Here is a 21,265-nt window from a genome sequence, read left to right as displayed (position 1 = left end):
CCGGGTCCTGCCCTCGGGTGTCCCGGGTGCAGCCCCGGTGTCCCGGGAGCACCCTCAGCCCTGCCCGCTGTGCGACGGCGGCAGGGGAAGGCGAGCAAGTGCCGGCCCTGTTGTGGCACCCCCTGCACCCTCGCACCACCTCTCACCCCACCTGGTGCCTGCACCCTCTTGTTGCCCAAAGGCCAGCGCTCCCCACCGCCTGCAGCCCAGGTTGACCCACTCCTTAGATCTACCTAACAGCAGCGCTGCCTGCACAGGAATGAAGCAAGGAAATGGAAAGGTTTGGGGCATCCCCAAATCCCAAATCAATTCCTGAGGTGTGGGATCACTGCAGGGCATGATCCTGCACACTGGCACCAGGAGCAACTCATAGTCTTCCCAGTAGCTCTCCCGAACCAAAGGAACCACAGCTGAATCTGAGGATGTGACAACTTCTCATGATAGCATGGGATTACTGGGATTAATCTGGCCAAGATCCAAATTTAAGTGTCCCACATTTAGCCTAAAGTTGTCCAGGCTTCTTCTAGAGTCGTTGGAGAGTGATGGGCCCACTTTGAGTGAGCTGGTCCTTCCCTGAGCACAGCAGATGAGCAGTGACATACCCTGCTCTGCTTGCAGCATTACCAGGTTAGACTGGATACCTGATTTCCAGGGCACCTGATAAGATGAATCCCATCCAAACAAAGTTTTGGAATCAGTTGGTGAGTTTGGCTGAGTTGGAAACTATTCATACGTATTAGTAAAATTAAGTTAATTCTTTAGAAGCAGGTAATTTGATTAGCATCTTGATGACCAATGACTAATTCCAGTTGGAATGACAAATCATGACTCTGATCGTATCTTATTTTTCCTCTAATTTGAAAGTAGAATGAAAAAACACTCAAGTAAGAACATTAGGCATACTGACAGAAAGCTTTAAAACATATTCCAAAATTGCATTATACACATACTGTTATAAATGGACTTATGAATCGTTATAGTTATTATTATATGCAACAATTTTTTTAATAATAATCTAGCATATACTGAAAAAAAAACCTCAAGCAACAACAAAATCAAAAATCACTCTTGTCATTCGGAAGACACAACCTTAACTTTGCCTGAGATCCCTGCAAATGCCTGGCCCTTACAGCACATTGGAAGCCCACTGAGCTGTGCCCATTTCCAGTTGTGGATGCAGAGACAATTCTGGGGTGCTTCATGCCTAGAGAGATGCTGAAGTCTCCCTGATTCAGTTGCATATTGACCACAGACCTTATGGCAGGATCACAGGCTGCCTTTTAGCACATGCCGAGGGAAGGATTTCAATGTTCTATTCCAACTCCTTTTCCCCAGCATAGCCAGCAGCTGGGGCTCCTAGTTCCAGCACACCTATAGATTCGGTGACATTGCCCCCTACAAAGTGGGCCCAGCAGCCTCTTACATCTTCAGGCGTGTTGCTCATGGCAGTCTGGCTCCCAAGTGTTCACACTGTCCCACTGACACTACAGGAACAGCTGATGTGACTGACTGCATCAGCTGGGTAGGGGACAGCGACAGCGCTGGAGACAGGAATAGACAGGAAAGGTGCCACAGTGACAGCATGACCAGCTCCCGGCCTCGTTCTGCTGAAACCTCTTCCAGGGGCTCACAGAGCCAGAGGCAACTTTCTGGCCTTTTAGCTTTTCACCATTGAGAACTGGGGTTGCTTCTGTCCCAACAGCACTGTTATGACAGAATCACAAACAGAACAAGATGCATTTGAAGTCCAGCATCTATACACTCGCTTGAGGTATAAGGAAGCTACAGCCCTCCCTGCTGCCACGTATGTTTGTGGTGCTTGACGTGGGAGCGAGTTGCTGCTTTCAGCACTGAGCAGCACCAGCCACCACCCCCTGTCCAGTCAGTTGCCAACATCTCCCGAGACGTCACAAGAGCCACTGCTTTGGTGCTGACATGATACAGGCAGCGAGTTGCTCCCTCTGAGGTAATGGTTAATGAATCACTTCTGCTAAGTCCTTGTAAAAACACTGGTTCAGGAGCGGGAGCTTCTCACAGAAATAACAGACTGACTGCGCTAGAAGTCAGCTTGTTTCACGGTGTGAAGAGGCTTGAGGAAGCCCTTCTCCTGTGGCAGGAGGACTCAAACTGTCCTTCCCTATGAGACCGTGGGCAGGTCCTGGGGCTGTCTGGTAGGGTCTGGGGAGAGGGTTTCTTCCCAGTGGCGAGATGACCCTTGTCAACTGATCTGTTGTGTCCTCTCACCACTGAATGAAACTGTAACTCCTGGCTTCCGTTGAGTTTGGACTCATATCCCAACTCTGAGCAGCCAAAGGCTCATGTGATGTCAAGCCTTGAAACTGTTGCTGCTCCATCAAAATAACGCTCCTTTTGTATAGTCCCAGCATTTCATTTAGGATATCTAAAAACAGGAATCCAAATGTTTAAGCTCTTTGAAAGGAAATTCATCAGTGGGATGCAATGACTTGGGAGGAAATTATTCTGATGTTAATTTTTGCTGTTGCTTTAGATGGCAAGAAAAGAGTTCAGAGCTTCCTCACAAAGACTCTGCATCTGGAAAGACACCTTGATTTCTGTAGTACCTATTTCTGTAGCAGTATTAGGCATAGGCTCAGTATTAGATGTGTGATTGTGTCCCATCTTACCATTTAATGTTAACCTCAAAGCTTTCTTGAATACAGACTTTGGTGTTTGGAGCAGTTCTGCCTGTTATTACTAAAATTTCTGCTCTTTTCCTATATGTTTTGAAACACTAAAAATCCATACAGGCTTGTCCAGTTCCTACCATAAAACATGTATTAAACTTAAATAAGTAAGATAAAAGATTCTTTGGATCTATAACCTATTCATCAGCGCAATCCCAATGCAACAAATATTGGCTTTTTTAAATTGATGAAACAAACCCTGTACCTATAGCTAACGTATGTAGGCTCCTGCCTAATTCGATTGTTCAGCAAGAGCCTGTCTCTGGGTCTCATTGATCTTAATGGATGTTTGACAATTTTGTTTTTACAGAATCCTTCTCTCTTACAGCTCTGAAGAGACCCACTTGGGTTTACTCTGTGAGGATGCTTGCCCAGCACTGCTGTTTTTGCACAAAGCTGGAAAGTGTTTGCATCCTTGCAAAACGGCAGAACACAAGCATTTTTTGCACATGGCAGAAAGATGAGCAAGAGGAAGGTGAGCGTAACTGGAAAGAAATGAGTAGGAAAGCTAATGATGGACTATGGGAAGAACTGGATGGAGTTAAAAAGGTTTTTTTTTTTTCCCCCCAAATATTTATGTTTCTTCTCTGCGTAGCATTCTAGCTCTGATCTGGAGGTATCTGGCATGATCTTGCCTATCCACAGGGAGGAGTCTCAGTATGGGTGCAGGACTACCACAACCACCTCCATCAGCGCTGGGTTTGCAGATGTGCGACTCCTAGCACTACAGCTAAGCAATCAGGAGCTTTAACAGGGCATGCAAAGAGAAATACAGGAGTTTCAAAGCCTTGAGTAAGTATCAGTGTGAGGTACAGCACTGCAGGAAAAGAAAAAAAAGTGAAAAGGAACAGAAGAATCAATTTTTAATCTATGTTTTAGTGTCGTGACATTTAGAGATTCAATAGAAAGCTGTTTAGCCTACAAATTTCAGAGCACGTTAAGAACACAAGATCAACAAGAGATCAACATATTAAAAGTAAGATAATGCTGCTTTGCAAGTAGCATAAATGTAGAAAAAAAAGAGTCATTTATTAATGATAAAATATATGCCTACATTAAACAGGGAGCATGATGTTTGTCTTGGTTAAACTAAAATATAGTGTGATTAACTTTGGATAGAATATTATTCGTATCACGTTTTCCATGGTAGGCATTGAATTAAACCTTTTTCGTGTGTTATTACAAATACGCCTAATGTAATTTTCTCATTGAAACAAAGAGAAGTTACATGCATCAGTGATCCTTAACTAACATTGCGTAAGAGCTCATTAACAGTGCTTGTTTTAAATACAAGGAAAAGATACTTCTCTTATCATAAGGCAAGTTTTACAAGCAGGCCTCCCAGTGCAAGAGAGTACATTTATGAGATCCTAGAGACCTAGAAATGGCAGATATTATCAGCTGATGCTGCCTATGCTCTTGCAGTTAAAATGTCTCACTAAAGATTTCCATAGCTGAGCAAACCTTCCAGAAATGTTGAATCTTTAGGACTAAAAGTTCAGTCAGATAAGCACTGTATAATTATTCAGTAGTCACATGAATTTATCTGAACCTATTTGGACAGAAAATTGGGCCGCTAATCTCACAAAATCAGGCTCTCATACACTTTCCAGTATTGCTGATTTCAGTCTGCTTAAAAATACTTTCAGAAAAGCTGCTTATTGTACTCTGATTCATCATGCCAATACCTACATTTCCAAACTTTTATGGTTCCTTCTCAGTGGTTTTATTTACCTACCTATGTACACACCAGTAAGAGCTGACAGGATAGTCTGTAATCCTAAAGTGGTGGCTTCTTCCTATCTGCTTAATACTAATTTATTTTTTGAGAAGCATCTGTGTGAATTCAGCAGATGTGCAAATAATTCACCAAAAAGTAGAGCTCTGACTAAATACAACCTACATGAAAACATAAAAAAGAAACCCTATGCAATCAAACCAAAGGTCCATCAAGCTTGTCTCCAACAGCAGCAAAGATCACATGTGAACAGGGTAAGAGTGTTGAACTATTTCTCCAGGAAACTGTCCCAGCCTCTAGAAAAAAACGTAGTAGGGCCTTTTGTATATAGCAGCAAATGCACCACTAGCCTTCTGTGGTGAAGAGCCACACATTGTGTTGGGAACTGCCTGTTTGGTTTCTCTCCAGCTGAACTTGGCAGACTATTTTTGATCTATGCTTATTCAAGCCAGCATCGAGAGCCAAGTGGCCAGAGATAGCATCATGCTTAGCCTAGCTGGAAGAGTCAGATACCGAGGACCTGGTTTCGGGTCCACCTCTGATCAGCTCTCTGATCAAAACTCTTGCAGCTTTCTCCTGCAGCTGCCATGTCCCCTCTTCCTCCTCCACCTCCAACCACCACAGCTGCTGAGTCCTAAAATGCCAGCCCCACATCTCCCAATTTATGGTAGGGATAAAAAAAATCATTGCTCCTGGAGCAGAACTGTCTCTTTCTGGTGATGGGCAAAGGACACTGTTAGAACTACTCAGCTGTGAGTTGCAGACCCAAGATTGAATACAAATAAATATTATACTATAATAAGTGATGCTGTTCACATCTTTGTAGCAAAGGACCTGCAAGCATTTAGCTCACAATTGCAGCAACATATGACTGGAAACTGGAAAAATAAAATACGGAATCTTAAATTTTTTTTTATTTGAAAACACAGCCAAAGAGATTCCTGAAATGTTGCAACAAGGTCAGAAGAGCACCAAGAATTGTCCTGAGGATACACAGTACAATGCCTGGCTTTGACAGCAACACAGTGATACTCAAATAAGCAAAAAGAATAAAAGCAACATTTGCAACTGTAATGACATTTGTTTTGCCCTATACCCTCTGCCCTTTTTACGTCCCCCAGGACAACAGTGAAACACAGATGCATTAAAAGCCATGAGAGATCGGAAAACTACCTCTGGCAACATGTCCACAGTTGAGACCAAATCTAGAAGATTTAAAGCAAAGGAATCAAAAAAGTGTTCATATCAGAAATAAAAATTTTCTGCAAGCTGGAAGAACGTGATTTTTCATGAGCATAGGGGGAGGAAGTTAGCCAAGCTGTTTCTCCTTAAAGATGACCCAAATTATTGGAATTAAATATTTATTTCTACAGCGTTATGTCTTGACTTCAGTCCTGTTAGGATAGGAAATGGAAGAAAGAGGAAAAGTGAGAGAAGTCTGAACAGGCTCCACCACAGGAGTCTGCTGAGCTGACTCTGTCAGAAAATGAAACAATAAAGACTTGCCTGAAATGTAGGAGATATCAGAGGTTGATGGGATTGTGCCAAGGACTGAAGAAGTTCAATTACATTGACTATTGTCACATGCCTTACCTGCAGAGAGTAAATTAGAGAGGCACATATAAGGAAGACACCTGCAGGGGCTTCTAAAAAAAAACCTGCTAGTTTCTAAACAAACCTGCTAGAAGTCTGTGTGTTCGTTAGTAAAACATTTCCTCTTATTGACACATGCACAGAAATGAATTCATTTACATCCAAGACATTGGGTCTGGAAAATATTTCTGTGCTTAAAATGTGGATATTATATACATATAAAAAAAAGTCTTCTCCCCAAGCAGATTTAAAGCCTAAGAGTAGAATCGTATTCTCTTATTGTCCTACAACATCAACAAATCTAAGAGAACATTAACTTCAACCTGGCTAGTTTCATAATTTTATATGTGTTGAATACTTTATTACTTGTCATGGAATGTAACCCAGGAAACATTCAGCACCAAAGTTGCAGCACTTATAAAAGCAGATCTAAACTTGGAGACAAGGGTGACAGATTGATTAACTGAATGGCAATAAAGGATAGGATTTACCTCTGCTCTTTTTGGCTACCTTCAGTGTAGGTTTCTGCTTTAAGAAGCTATCCGGGCTCCCTATTTCTCTGTGGTCAAAAAAGAGCAGCTGGCACCAGCAGAGCCATTCACCTCATTCTCATATAAGTGCCTACAACAAGTGGGACTCTGGGAGGTGCTTCTCTCTCCCTATTCTCTTAAAATATAGCAAACCTGGACCACCCATCTGGGTACAGTCAAAAGAACTGAAGAAGAAGATAAATATTGGTGAGAGGAAATCCTTACCTAAAAAAAAAGTCTTAGACACCGCAGAGGATGGCAGTTGTCTGTAACAGAGATATTTTTTTCCTTGCAGCTTGACCTGCACATCTGAAATAATGAACAGGCCTAGGACTTAGGGTACCATCATACACACAGTATTTATCTCACAGAAGCAGGGACAAGTGATTCTGTGGAACATGGAAATGTCTTGATACTCTCCTAAAGATAAGACTAAATAGTCCTGATGATAGTCCATAGTTTGACTGAGTCTTAGCTAATGCCTTTTCATTTTCACTCAGACATAGAGTCCTTCCTAAATTAATGAGTTCCATCAGATAAATTCCATGTTCACCCATTAATTTAAAAATTCTGGCAACAGGAAAAGGAGACTCATCTAGCCATTCTTTTTTTTCTTCTCCTGGCTGGTTCCCCTAGTCTGGGGCCAAAGAGCACAACAGCTTTAACAGTAAAAGAAGGTTTATTTTGTATTTGGCAAATATACAAATTGCAAAAAAAATGCAAAATATACATTGTAAACTCTACAGCTTTGAAACAAATCTCCTCTACAGTGTAATTACAGTGTTAAAACTAATTACTGTATCTATTTCTTAATTCCTATAATTTCTTCCTAATCCATTCACACAATCCTCTGGCAGGCACCGAAATCTTGGTAAAGTCAGTCAAAGGGCATCTTCAACAAATATGATTGAGAACAGACTCTGCCTCGTACAAGTCCATTTACTTTTTCATTCCTTTGCTTGTGTTTTGACAATATGCTATTATTTATTAATTTCATAATTTATTTTCTTAGAATTAACAGCGATATTATATATGCAACTAAAAGCAATCACGCAAGAGTTGATATGGTTCTCCTCAGCCTACCGCTGCATTGCCTGTAGACCCTCACTTGTTAAATGCTATCTGTTCGGAGAATGCATAAGCCAATATAGAGTTTGTCATTTCTTAATCACGATAACTACATATGATGTTGAGATTTTGTGGAAATGCCTTTCTTTCTACACTCTCCCTTGAGAGATGGAACAGGCTTAAATACTCTTGGCTCCCTCTGTGCATTACTCTAACTTCCACCCAAAGTACGAAAAGACAAAGGCCTTTATTAAACCAGTGATACTGGAATGGGAGTCAAATGCTGTAAGTATCGCTGTGGGTATGATGAAGGAATACAGTGCAGGCTGGCAGCCAAGGGTGGCCTGCTGCCAGCCTGCTGCAAGTACAATAGGGGGGCTCTGCTCATAGCTGGAGCTGGTCTGTTGAGAAGACAGCAGATTGCAGATGACCCTCCAAGCAATAGCTTTATGGAAGAGAATTTTGATCCAGCTTTTAGCCTAATTTCAGCTTTCTACAAACCACACCTGGATTTGCTGAACAAGGTACCCGTCCTTTGGGTCTTGAAAGTTTTGGAAGTGGCATAGCACTGTTGTTGTTTATATAGTCTTGCTCCTTTGATTCCCATTTGTTGCTCATGTGTGTTTTAAAGCAATTGATGGGATTAAGCTGTATTTTTGCCAGCACTTGCCTCAAAAAAAACAATGATTTCCTGGCCATCTGGCAAGGATGGAGATGATCACATCATTGCTAAAGAGCTAGTGCTCATTCACAACAGAAGTGTTGACACAAAACTCACAGCTTTTACACACAGATTAAGCAACCATTAGTCAAATAAAGCTCATTGGAAATCAGTATTCTTCAGTGGTTCTTACTGAAATCTTTCCAGCATAGCAAGAGAGACAGGAGGAAAGCCCTCCAGAATACGAACAGTCTGATTTTTCTAAGCTTGTTGTGTCCACAATATTTGTCTTCAACCATAAAGTGAAATTATCTGTGTGTGTAAACCTACATCTGGGTATAGAAATACAAAGCGTTGGAAAGAACTTGCTAAACTTGTGAGTATTTACACACAGCCATATGTTCAAATCCTACTGATAAAAAATTGCTCTCAAGAAGCAAAATCTGAACAGTACAGTATAATTTCCCAAACCTTATTCATTCGTTTCACAGAACACTTGGCAAATCTCTGTAAGACCACTTAGTATTTCTCCAGCTGTAAGAAATGTTATGTTTACTGATATTGATATGTTTCAAAGATTTTCTGGCATTTACTTGGATGACTATTCTACTCTTAGCTGCTCAGAGAATAGTGGAAGCTCCATATTTTCCAGAAGTTCCCAGATGATATTTCTTTTTTTGCCAAGTAGAGGGAAGTCATATTCAAAAGAGGAACTAGTAGTCAAGCTGTTAGATACAACTAACCCCTACCTTAATATCCTCAAATTCAGCAGTGCTCCTGAATTGTGATGGATTCACCACTGTGATTAACTATTATTTCTGTGTTTTGTGTGATGCAGAACTGCTAAAAAACTACTTTTGCGTTTTTATGATAATATAATAATATGGATTTATACTCTCGACTGTTTTCATAGTTAAGGTAACAGCGATACATGCGCAAAAGGCAAATATCTTCCTCAAACCCAATCAGACAGATGGAAGCACACAGGAAAATCCCAGGATTATATCTTATCTTGGGGCTAGAGCTGCTGCATGGTTCCCCTGGGTTGCTTTGGGCTTCCCTGGGCCCAAACTGCAGGGGCACCAGGATGTCATGGGATCTCTTTGCTCTCCCTCCTGGCAAAGACTATGCTAATTTATCTGCCATCAAGGCCGTATAATTATTAGTGGAAATAGTTTTAAATATGATGTAACAGAACATGGTAGCCTGTTGAATTACCTCATGGCTAGCTGCTCAGCTCACTACAGGCAGGACTCATCAACAATGTCTAAAGCATAGCCTCAAATATGTTTTCATGGGTAGCTTTAACTTAGTGTTTACTGTGTTTGAAACCAATGTTTTCCACATGTTTCTGTCTTCAGAACATCTTAATATGCCCATCTTGCAATGAGAAAGATGATAAAAATATTATCATAGAAAACAAACTAAAAGGAGACCCATAGAGCCCTGATTGCCCACTTGGACATATGTTCTGGAACAGGTGAATTTACAAAATACGTCCCTTTCTAGGGAGCCTGAAATGAGCAGGATAACCTAAACCCTGGTAAACACTGAGGATGATCCATCCAAAGTGGGATTATCGTTACAATGTAGCATCACCATATCAGCGGGATGTTTTTAGTCCTGTGCAACTTTTAGGGATAAATTATTCCCGTGAGGGACTCCCAACGTCTCATTAATCAGCTGCTTTGCAAGCTGATGTGGTGCAACCACATTACTGCTCAGTATTTAACTGGGACCTAAAGAGGTCAATAAGCAGCAGCCTTCAAAGAAAAAAGATGTAGTGCCTTCCTCAGGGATCCGGTAAGTGTGCCCTGTTACACCAGTTCTCCATGGTAGAGAAATGTTGTGGACAACATCTATGCCTGCAGCTGTGTGAATGCAGGTCGCATGGAATGAATGGTCGCTTGGGAGCCACACAGCCCGGAGACAACCAACTCCAGGAGGAAACTCCTTGGTCCCAAAGGAATTGCCCTGCACTAGAAAGCAGTAAAAGCTCTTTGTATGAATTTATTTAATGCAATATAGAAGGTAGTATCAAAGGCCTTGAACATTTCCTTTCTTGTCAAGGGTGGCAGGATGAATGTGCATTCACAAGGAGGAAGAAATTTTTCTGATACATGAGAGGAGGTGCAGATCTCAATCCTTGCTCCAGGAATGGTGCATACTGGATATACCAAAATATATATGGCACTAAGAGCTTGAAAAAGTGTGTAAGAGCTAGAGCACACGATTAGCCCTCTCCCTCTCCCTAGAGAGTTCCTCTCCTAGGGGGCTGAGGAGTCAAATTCTTTTGTTTCTTTCATCCCTTTTCTCTTTCACTCTCTTCTGAGCCGGCGCCCAACCTAGAAATTTGGTCATTTTAGTCCCCTTGAAGGGAATGTATTGAGTGTACTCCAGCTGTGCCCACTTTCCAGGGTTCAGGAGGAGTTTTATCACCTCCCTAACCAAACAGCAATCGCTCCAGATAACACGGGGGCCTGATGAATACTCACAAGTCTGCTGCTCACTTGTATTTCAAAGTGGAGCCACCAATTGACTTTGAGTGCCTTCAGCCCTGCTGCTGAATCACAGCTCTCTGAATCTTGCCCGATGGCTTAGGCAGCCACATCTCACCTAAATTCCAGGTTAGGTGGAACCGAGGCAGTATGACCTGCCTTATTTCAGTCTGCTATACAAAAATTACATCTGAGATCAGCATGGACTTCAAGATGAGATTGTGTTGCTTTTCTCTGTGAACATGAACACCGAACAGCTAAAATCACTTCAAATGAGAAGCCTCATCTATGTAGCTCTGAGGAGGGTTCTGCAATTTCCCTGTAATTTCAGCTTTCTAGGGGAACCAGGCTCGCATTGTGGCAAGGCAAGTGTAAGAGTTGGATCTATCAGTGATTTCAGTATTTCACTCAGCTGGCTTCAACACTGCTGATAAATGTGCGCTCTTATCAAAAATACATTTCTGTATGGAGGAAATTGTGTTCACTAAATGAAAAAAAAATTGCTATTGCAGAGCGTGCTGTACAGAGATTATCCTCCTATGGAAGGTGTCCAGATGTCAGTCTTACATCATTTTATATGAACTATGCATTTTGCAAGTGTTTAAAAACCATCCTACATGCCATTATAATGGTTTAAAATATTATCATAGAACACAGTTGAAAAAAGATCTATGTGACAGAATAAAGATAATTTTCTTCCCATTATGTTCAGACTGCAGGGGTATTTGAGCTGCAGCACACGAGATAGCATCCTAAAGCACCCTTTCCCAAGCCCTGGTCTCATGTGATCAATGCCAGGATCTGGGGCAGCTTTTCTTCTTCTTTTCTTTTTTTTTCTTTTTGTATCTTTAGTCATTTTTGACTCTATTTGAAAACCCAAACTTTTCTTATCATTCTAAAACAGTTTAGCATGTTTGCATTTTGTTCTTGAAACTAAAACAGTAGTTGCGTCATTTTTCCAGCCAAGAAGTGATATTAAAAAACATCTGCCTGTGCCAGTACCTGTAAGCAGACCTCAGGAAGGGGTTATCTTCACTGGGGTTTGGTCCATTTAGCCTTAAGAAAAGTCTAACAAACAGCCCCTACAAAAGCGCTCCACCAGGCGCTGATGAACCTGCTCGTAGAAAGGGGACAGACCTCATGTTGGCAGTATGAGTGGCCACATCTATTAGTAAATAAAGTGACCCAGGAGCTGTTTTCTGACCTTGAAGCCAAGAGAACAGAATGGCTAATCTGTTTTCTCATCCTTAAAACAGAGTAGCATTGTCCAAACAGTTTCTTCTTTTTCTGGTGATCTCTGATACGTGCTGTATGTGCTTGGAGCCCTACAGTTTATACCATTCTTGGGTTTTATTATTTCATTTATTTCTTTACTTATTCATTGAGATTTTTTAAAGGAAGTTACTAGCTCTCATAGTGTCCAAACCATTTGGGTTTAAGTGGATCAATAGGAAAAATGTGAAAGATCTTTCAGGGATCATCATATGAACAAAAACGAGCAATTTGTCCAATTCATTCTTCTTAACATGAAGAAAAAGGATTGAAGTCTATCATTAATAAGGCTAGCAAGTCAGAAGTGCATTTAAATATAAATATAGCAAAAAGAGTTCTGTAACTGGAAACAGAAATTCTAAAATTGTCGAAAATGATCCAGAAAAGGCATTAGTGTTCAATAAATAGCCATATATATTTGCCCAAGGATCAGAGCATGTGATCATTTCAGAAGGAAATTGTGAAACAATTTTCATTTTAACACCACATCAGAAGGGTATCAAATAAATAATTTTAGATATGCTTATATTAGTAAGTCTCAAAACTTAGGTATGAGGGCTTAAAAGGAGGTAGGTAAAGACCCCCTCAACCATTAGTGTTGATTTTTCTATAACTTATTTAATATCTAAGAGGTTGTAAAGGACAAGAGGAAGTACTGATACACTAATATTAAATTTTTTTTTTATTATTTATAAAATAAGTAGAAATATTTATAAAATTAAAAGAGAGAGAAAGAGACAGAGAGAGAATGATAACAACTGCACAACTCAAGTAATTACAAGATTGTCAGACTAACATCAGTCCCAGGCAAAATAAAGGAATGGCTGGTAAAGGACTTAATTACTACAGAGTAAAAGAGAGGCAGCATAATTATTGTCGCTCAGCAGGGATTTTCTGGCAAGCATATCTTGTTAAACTAACTTGATTTTTTTTTGTATTGCGATAGCAATTTGACTGATAGAAGTAATGGTATTGCTATATTTGGGCTTCTACAAGAGAGAACCATATATTGCAAAAAAATATATATTGATTAAGATTGCTATGAATCAACACTGCACACATTAAATGGTTTGAAACTGGCAAGCTTTTACACACCAGCATGTCATTGAAAAGCCGTGTGTTTTAGCAAGGTCCAAAGGTGATCCAGTCTTAGTCCTACACAGACTAAGATTTTAATCCAAGATGCCAAAGGAAGCATAAAGTCATCATTGATGCAAGCTGTAGATGACACAAAGTTGGGTGTGAAGCACATAATGAAGATGATAGGAGGCTGAGGCAGCAGGTGATATGTGATGCATCAGAGGTGATGTACAATGTTATTGCAACTCAAAAAATATGCACACACACACACTCTCTCATACACAGAAGCAAGCAGGCAGGCATAGAAAGCAGGGAATATAAAAGCAAACATTTAATGCTGAGCCAAATTTCATCACTTGGCAGGATGGATGGAAAGAAGCAATATGGTATGAAAACCATCTGGTGCTCATATGTCTAGAAACAAGGAAGGAGGGCATCCCTGCGGGATGGGGATGCAGTTTTGGGGAACAGAGTCCTAAGAATATGAGCTCTTACCCCAGTATGAACATAACAACCAGGAAGGAACATTCTTTGGAAAGAATATGAATTCTCAGCTATGGCCAAAAGAAGAACCTCAGGTGGCCTAAATGGAGTTGGTCATACTATTGACCTGATCATTGATAAAACCACTGGAATGGAAAAAGTCACGTCCTTCTCTAGTATCCAGACTTCAGAAAGGACATTGATAAGCTGGGAGAGATCAAGGCAGTACTGAGAAAGGTTAAAGAACTAGAAAAAAACATATTCTAGGGACAGACTGCAGGAATTCAATCTCTTTAGATAATGAAAAAAAAGGTTAAAATGTAATTTGATGAGTTTGTAAGTACCTATGAGGGTTGGAACTTTGATAATTGGTTCTTCAGCCAATAAAGACAAAACAAGTCTGTGAAAGTTAAGACTGGAGATACTTACAATAGCACTAAGATCAAAGAAACAAAATGCTTTTGGTGGAAAATGGTCCAAGAAGCACTTTTTCCAGCAATGATTTTTTTAAAATAACATTGAACACTCTTCTAAAAGCTAGTACAAACAAAGAGCAACTTAGGAAAGCATATGGTAGACAAGACGTGAGGCTGCTGGACCTCCTTCCATCCTTTTACCGAGCTGGCATGGAGATATCTTCCTGAATCTGCAGAGACCCTGAAACAAATCAGAGGCAAAAGCTGCCACTTGCCTCAGCAATGCTGACACCAAAGCTTACTGAGCTGGAGAACCCAGTGCTACACCAGCAGAAGGTTGGTGGAAGACACAGCCTTGCTCCTGTAGGTATATCGTGGTGACTGTATAAGCTGCAAGCAGCCAGAGACCCTACCAGCCCAACAAGGTGGGTGTAGCATAGTGAGGAAAGGGATGAGGCTGTAGAAAAGGATCCAATAATTTCTCTTTTTAATGGACCACAAGACCCAGAGGCCATTTAGTCCTCCTTGGAAACTGATGCTACAGTGATGCATCCTTACAAGAGTGGTGGCTCCTGCATGGAGCTCCTTCCTTTATATGTCGTTATTGCTAACACTATGCTTTTGGAACAGGTATAGGAGGAAAGAAAAATGCTGCTAGCCATGTGAGAATAGTATGCAGCAGATAAGCAAAAAGGAAGACATCAAAACCCTTCCATAATCTCTAAAATATTTTTTATACCTAGCATCAAGACAGGAGCACTAAAAAATACAAGCTGATGCTGTTAGAAGGGTTGTGGACATGGGAAACAGAGGAAGAGAAGCAAAAAGCAGGAACGAGAGACTTTTTATTAACAGAGGCAGTTTGTAATAAAAGGAAAAAAAAAACATAGCTAGGACTGCACTGTATGGCATATAATTCAAGATTTAATCTGACTACCAACTTCCATTGCAAAACCATAGGTGAATTCTAAATTATTAAACTAAATTGAGGAAACAAATTACTTGGCACCCACTGTTTCCTGCATTTCTGTAGTTCAAACCTTCACAACACTTGCACAGTACTTTAGTATGAGTTGTAAGCTTCCAGTTTATCTCAGATCAAGCTCTTTATCTCCTTGAATTCTCCATAGATTTGAGGCTGGAGTGAGAATGACATAGACGATCCCTTGCAAATGCAAAATAAACAGGAAAGAAACACCCTCCCTGCCAGACCTTGTAATTGCAGGTTGGCTTGGTTCATGCAGGTTCAACTCAATCCCCTTCTTTTTTTTTTGTAAGTGTTGAAATCCAAATCCATCTGAGAAATACCACTGGAATTACACTAAGGACGAATTTAATCCAGATTTCTTAAATCTGGATATCTTAAATCTGGTGTATTCCTCATGTTCATGCTCCAGGTTGGTTTTGTCATGCAAAAAATGAGTACACAGAATAGAAACCACCAATAAAAATATTTTAGGAGGAATATCTGGATTTTTTTGCCAACTCTGGAAATCTTTTTGCCATACATAGCAGATATGGTTCTCTCTAGCCAACTCTATGGAAGCCAAATGTTTTTGGTTTTCATAAAGCCTTCAATGCATGGGCACAACCCAGTTTTGCTTTTAACAAGAGGAAATTTGGTTCAAGCTGATGAATTCTTTCTGCAGCCCAATTAAGGGGAAAAGACTTCCCCCTACTCTAGCCCTTGCTGCCACAGTACTCAGAAAACTGACTCACCTCAGCAAGAAAGAAACAACAAGAATTCAACAAATTCTGAGTAGAAGCAATTAAACTTTACCTATCATGTAAATGCAAAGTCCCAGCTTTAATTATATTAAATCTACCTACGCTTCCCCTTGACTGGCACATTGCATTTGTGTATGTGTGTATATGTACTTCTTAACACAAACACGGTAAAATTCCTACCAGATTTTTGGAGGCAGGATGGTTCACTCTGGTACCCAGGATGGTTCTCTAGGACTTTTTGAATTCTTTTTTTCATGCCTTTACTCTATTTTTGACCAAATAAAGAAAAATAAATTATAAAGAAAAATAAATTATTTCCACTTCATTTTCTTTCTTATTTATGCATTTAATAGAAAGGCACTGCATTTTTTTTGTAGCCCAATCAAGGATATAAATTACCTCCAGGCTGAGAATTTTACAAAATCAATTAAGGAATAATTATTTTTTGACTAATAGTACTGTCTCTTAAATGCTTAAGGCATGGATAAGAAAGGCTAGGATATTTAAGGAGGTGATCGATTTCCTTGGTGTTAGCTAGTAATTTGAAGGTGTGCTTTAGCTCCTTCATAATTTGGGCAGCTTTGTTAATGCTTTGAGAGTCTGAGAGCTGATTTTGCTCTACATACTAGATTCTTCTTTTAGAATAAATGCAATCCTTGGTCTCAGTTCTCTTAAACTCAAATTCTGGACAATTTCTCTGTCAAGGTCTTTTCTAGACTAAAAGTACCAATAACCTCTCTGAATACTGTTAAAATACAGCAAATATTTGAAACAGGTATGGAACTTATCATTTTTATTCTGGTTTTGTAACAGAGACTCTCTTTGTTTCAGTTCAGTATGCACTAGCCAAGCTTTCTCCCTAATATTTGAGTAAGCGAGACACTTTAAATAAATCATAACTTTTAGGTCTTTTGCTAGATAAAAGATTGAGGAGTTAAAATAGATAAACTATAATCTCCCTATAGAAGAAATATCTCTGCTCTTATATCTCTACTGAGCTCCCCTATAGCAATGCCAGTATGGGAATCTCCATTATCCATGTGGTAAAAAGCAACTCTGAACTGGTTACTATTGCAGATTTCAGAGACTATATCATCAAAAAGCAGGGTAGTGAGTGCATGGACAGTTCTGATTCTGTGAAATTGTATTCAAATATTTCAACAAGACCCTTACCAACCATAATAACTGTAAAAAAAAACAACAGTGAAGCACTACTCACTTGTAAATGCTGATTATGTCCTGGGGTTTTCAACAGAGGCTTTTTCCTTATTTACCTTATTATCACAAAATTGGGCAGACATAGTTAAGATAATGCACGCACAAAAATTAGACCTTGCATGGAGCAAGGTGTACTTTTCTTCTTCATTTATAGGTTTACCAGGGATAACATTAAGCAAATTCATGTTAAGGCAGAGTGAGGCATGACTGAATTTTCTCTCATATTATGTATTGGTTTATATAGCAAAAATATGAACAACAGATTTTTATTAAAAGAAAAAATAATCAACTCTTCATTAAAATCCTAAAGCCTCTGGTAAGCATAGAGGCATATATGCATCTCTCCAAATTCTCTGTTTTTATTTTTTTTCCCCTCCTCATAGCTTGGACACCTATGTAGTTAAAAAATAGCTTGGAAAATAGCAGCTTCTTCAAAACATCTCTCTGTCCAGGACACAAAGCTGTTTACGCTATAGCAATGTTTATCCACACAAAGTTCTGTAACATTTCATTAATTGATGATATATAATGCACACAGCACTGGAGCAGCAGCATCCTACAATCTATCTGCAAGACAAATGAGGGCATGGCTGTGATCCTGAAGCTGCAGGAACCAACCTTCATCAGCCTCACAGAATGATTGAGGATGGAAAGGACCTCTACAGATCATCTAGTCCGACCCCCCTGCTCAAGCAGTGACACCCAGAGCACACGGCACACGGCCGCATCCAGGCGGGTTTTGACGATTTCCAAAGATGGAGACTCCACAACCTCTCTGGGCAGCCTGTTCCAGTGCTCTGTCACCCTCACGGTAAATAACTTCTTCCTCATATGGAAATGAAACTTCCTGTCTTTCAGTTTGTACCCATTACCCTTTTTTCCCATTGCTGGCCACAACCAAGAAGAGTTTGGCCCCATCCTCTTCACATTCTCCCCTCAGATATTTGAACATACTGACAAGATCCCCTCTCAATCTTCTCTTCTCCAGGCTAAGCAGGCCTCAGCCTTGAAGTATCTTCAGTGTTTCCTGCTGCACTTCAGAAGCAGCCTACAGAGAACAGAGGGGAGGTGGGTTTGGTGACTTTTGCTTGATCTTGCTCTCTACCTTCTGCTCAAGAGGCTCTGTGTTCTCTTGGAACAACATGCAGGCTTGGATGTTGTACACCATGAGCGGCATAGGCTTCCCACATGCTTTCTTCCCTAGACCGAATGTTACCCTTTTAATAAACTTCTTAATGACAATAGTTTGGTTCCAGGGTTGCAGCTGTTAGTCTTCTTGGACAGATGTGCTTTCAGATACAATGATCCCGGCTTGTACTTTGGTTGAGTTTTCACCAGCCATTTAATGGATAGTAGCCCTCCACACCTCCAGGCTCAGCTCAAATAAAGCAGAGAAATAATGTTCTTCAGCAAAGCCCATAGACAAACGCATCCATGGCCAAATTCTCAGTATGGGGAAAGGCAAGAAAACAAAGCAGCTTGGTCTTAACCAAGCAGTTTCCATTGGGAGCTTTTTGCACTCTTAACTTAGTTGTTCCCTAACTACTTCATGGACAGTCCCCCATGGTCCCCTATCCGACTTCATGGAGAGCAAAGCCCTCCAGCCTGACGAGAATCTCCGTTATGCTTGGTCCAAGCTTGACCCTGAGTATGGCCTCTGCTCCCCAAGCCAGTCTTTCTGGAGGTCAAACCAGAGATGCAGATGGGAGCAGGAGGCAGCAATGCCTGCTACCTCCAGGCACCAGCCAAAGCATGTTATGTAAAGGAGGAAGTAAAGTTCACCCTCATAGGGCAACCATAGTTTATCTTTCCTTCCTCCTGACTTGAGAAAAGAGGACTGAGGGGAAAGAGATCACACAATTGGGTAGCAATAGGTTGTGCCAGTGCGTGAGTGAGCAACAAATATGTGCTTTCCTCTTTCGGACAGGGATTCACTTACTCTGGCTTGTACTGAGAGTCCCCATTGGATAAAATGATCTTTTGAAAGGGCGTCTCAAGTGCCCTACCAGAGGTGCGGTGTATGTAGACTTCCCTGAGCTATCTCTTTCTGCCTTTTTTCAGCCCAGTCTACCTAATCCTGATCTCTCCCATCTTTAGCCACATCGACTTACTTTTCCACATATTGAAAATGATCTCATTTTCGTATTTTAAAGAAAGATCCAATTTCTCATGCACTTCTTATTGTTTCTGTGTAGAAAATTGAAAGAATCTGTATCACCAAGTGTACTAACACTCAGATTATTGAGTTCCTTCCTTCTAAAAGAGGAACTGAATTCTTCTTCCAAGTACAAATTCAATAGAAAAAGTATTCTGAAGTCCAGATGACCTGTTGTTGAAATTAAATGGCAATGCATTAGGATATGACTATGTCTATATTAAAAACATAAAGGAAAATATTGTACATTCTGCATTAAAATGTTCTAGTAAGCTACTAATAAAAAATAAATTAACATAATGTAGCCATTCTAATTTAATAATTTCTGCTTTTTATGACATGCACCAGAGTAAAGCAAGCCTATTTGTTGCTTACACATACATATTTTATATGTACAAATATATTTGACATGAAGTTACATACACAGTTACATACTGTCCTAACGATTCATATATCAAACAATATTCAAATTATATCTGGCTCCAAAATAAATCCTGCTAGGACATTGAGCAACTAAATGAGTTAATTCAGAACTATTAGTGATCATTTTCAAACAGGAGTTACAGAAATAAGGGAACATGCGTATTCTGTGTGATTAATCGGAACATTTTATCTGCCAATGAAAACCTGCTTTTTAGAATAGCTAATTGTTTCTGCAGCCTCCGTGCATGGTGGGTCTTGGTTAGCTGTGCATTAGCAAAGGGCAACGCACTGACCATGCACAGTCAGACATCATTATTTTCAATCAGACTAGGCGGTTTCTAGGGTAAATTACAAGTCCATTGAATATCTCTCTCTGTCGTGTCAGTCGGGGAGTTCATATATTTGACCCAAACGGAGCCTCTCTCTCTTTCTGGTGTTAAGAGATAAAAACCGAATTGAAGTTCTTGTTTGTTTGATGCTCTCTTTTAGACAAATTACCACCTGCCTTTTTGTTTGGAGAAAGACGAGAATGAAAAAAATCTCTAATAATACCTGTGTGCATCACCCTGCATCTCAAAAAGATATCACTACAAAGGGGAAAAAAAAAAAAGCCTGGACTAGATTACATATTTTAAAGAAATTATTGCTCTAATTATCTCTTTAAAACTTCTAACAGAGCAACTCAGAAGCAAATCTGGCTCGGAGGAGGCATGTTTGCCTGCAAAAGTCTAAGCCTCCAGTTCTGCTTTCAGATATGATTATCCTGGTATTTTGGCACAAGTTGGTAAAAGTAAGTGGGATTATTTGCATATTTGATCTCTTCCACACAGCAAAGAAGCAGAGGAAATGAAAACATCCTTGAAAGCAGTTCAAGTCAGCAACAAACTTCCTTTTTTTCCCTCCTTTTTCCCACCTTTTCCTGATTTCCAATCTTAAGAGCAAAGAATAAATGCAGAGGAAATGAGGAGGAGAGCTTCCTGGGACACAAGAAACAACTGAAACCTTCTGTTTATAATGCTACCTGTGAAATAAAAGCCATGCTAATAACATGTATTATGTTATGTTATAACATGTATAGCATGTATTATTATTTTTCCTCAAGCACCTGCTACAATTTTTCAACACTTAGTTTAAAATATTTACAGATTTTTCATCGAGCCTGTCATGCAACCCGCCAAGGGAAATCATTATGATACCAGTCAGATCACCTTGCTCTGCAATCAACAGTCAAGAAATGCCTAAGTGATGGTTTCCACTTGCCAGGTCTAGTGCATGCCAGGCATTTCCTTCATTTCCTTGGATTTCATGCTCAATATAATGGAGCCTTTGGTGATTAGGCACTGGGCTGTCAACTAACTTCTATGATCTCCATGGTTCAGGATAGCAGCATACTTGCTGATTATGGTGTTTGAGGGCAGAAAATCTGAACTTTGAGTTCCTAAGCCTAAGGACGTAATGGACATAAAATATTGTGTACTAACAAGTCAGGCTGCCTATGTGGTAGGTGCCTTGTCCCAGCCATGCAGGCATCAGAGAAGCACACAGATTTTTCCACGCTCAATGGAAAAAGGAAGAGACTGCTCTGCACTCAGTCAGAGCCATCTAAGTCAGGGCTTCAGCTCTCACCACTGACTATAGAGATGCAGAAATGAAATACCTTCATCAACTCTGCATCCAGGCTGAGGCTTCTTCTGCAG

This window comes from Tinamus guttatus, unplaced genomic scaffold (assembly GCF_059628265.1).
Source record: "Tinamus guttatus ecotype Peru unplaced genomic scaffold, ASM5962826v1 Tinamus_guttatus_pri_ptg000067l, whole genome shotgun sequence".
In the NCBI taxonomy this organism is placed as follows: Eukaryota; Metazoa; Chordata; class Aves; order Tinamiformes; family Tinamidae; genus Tinamus; species Tinamus guttatus.
Note: the sequence above shows the minus strand (reverse complement) of the source record.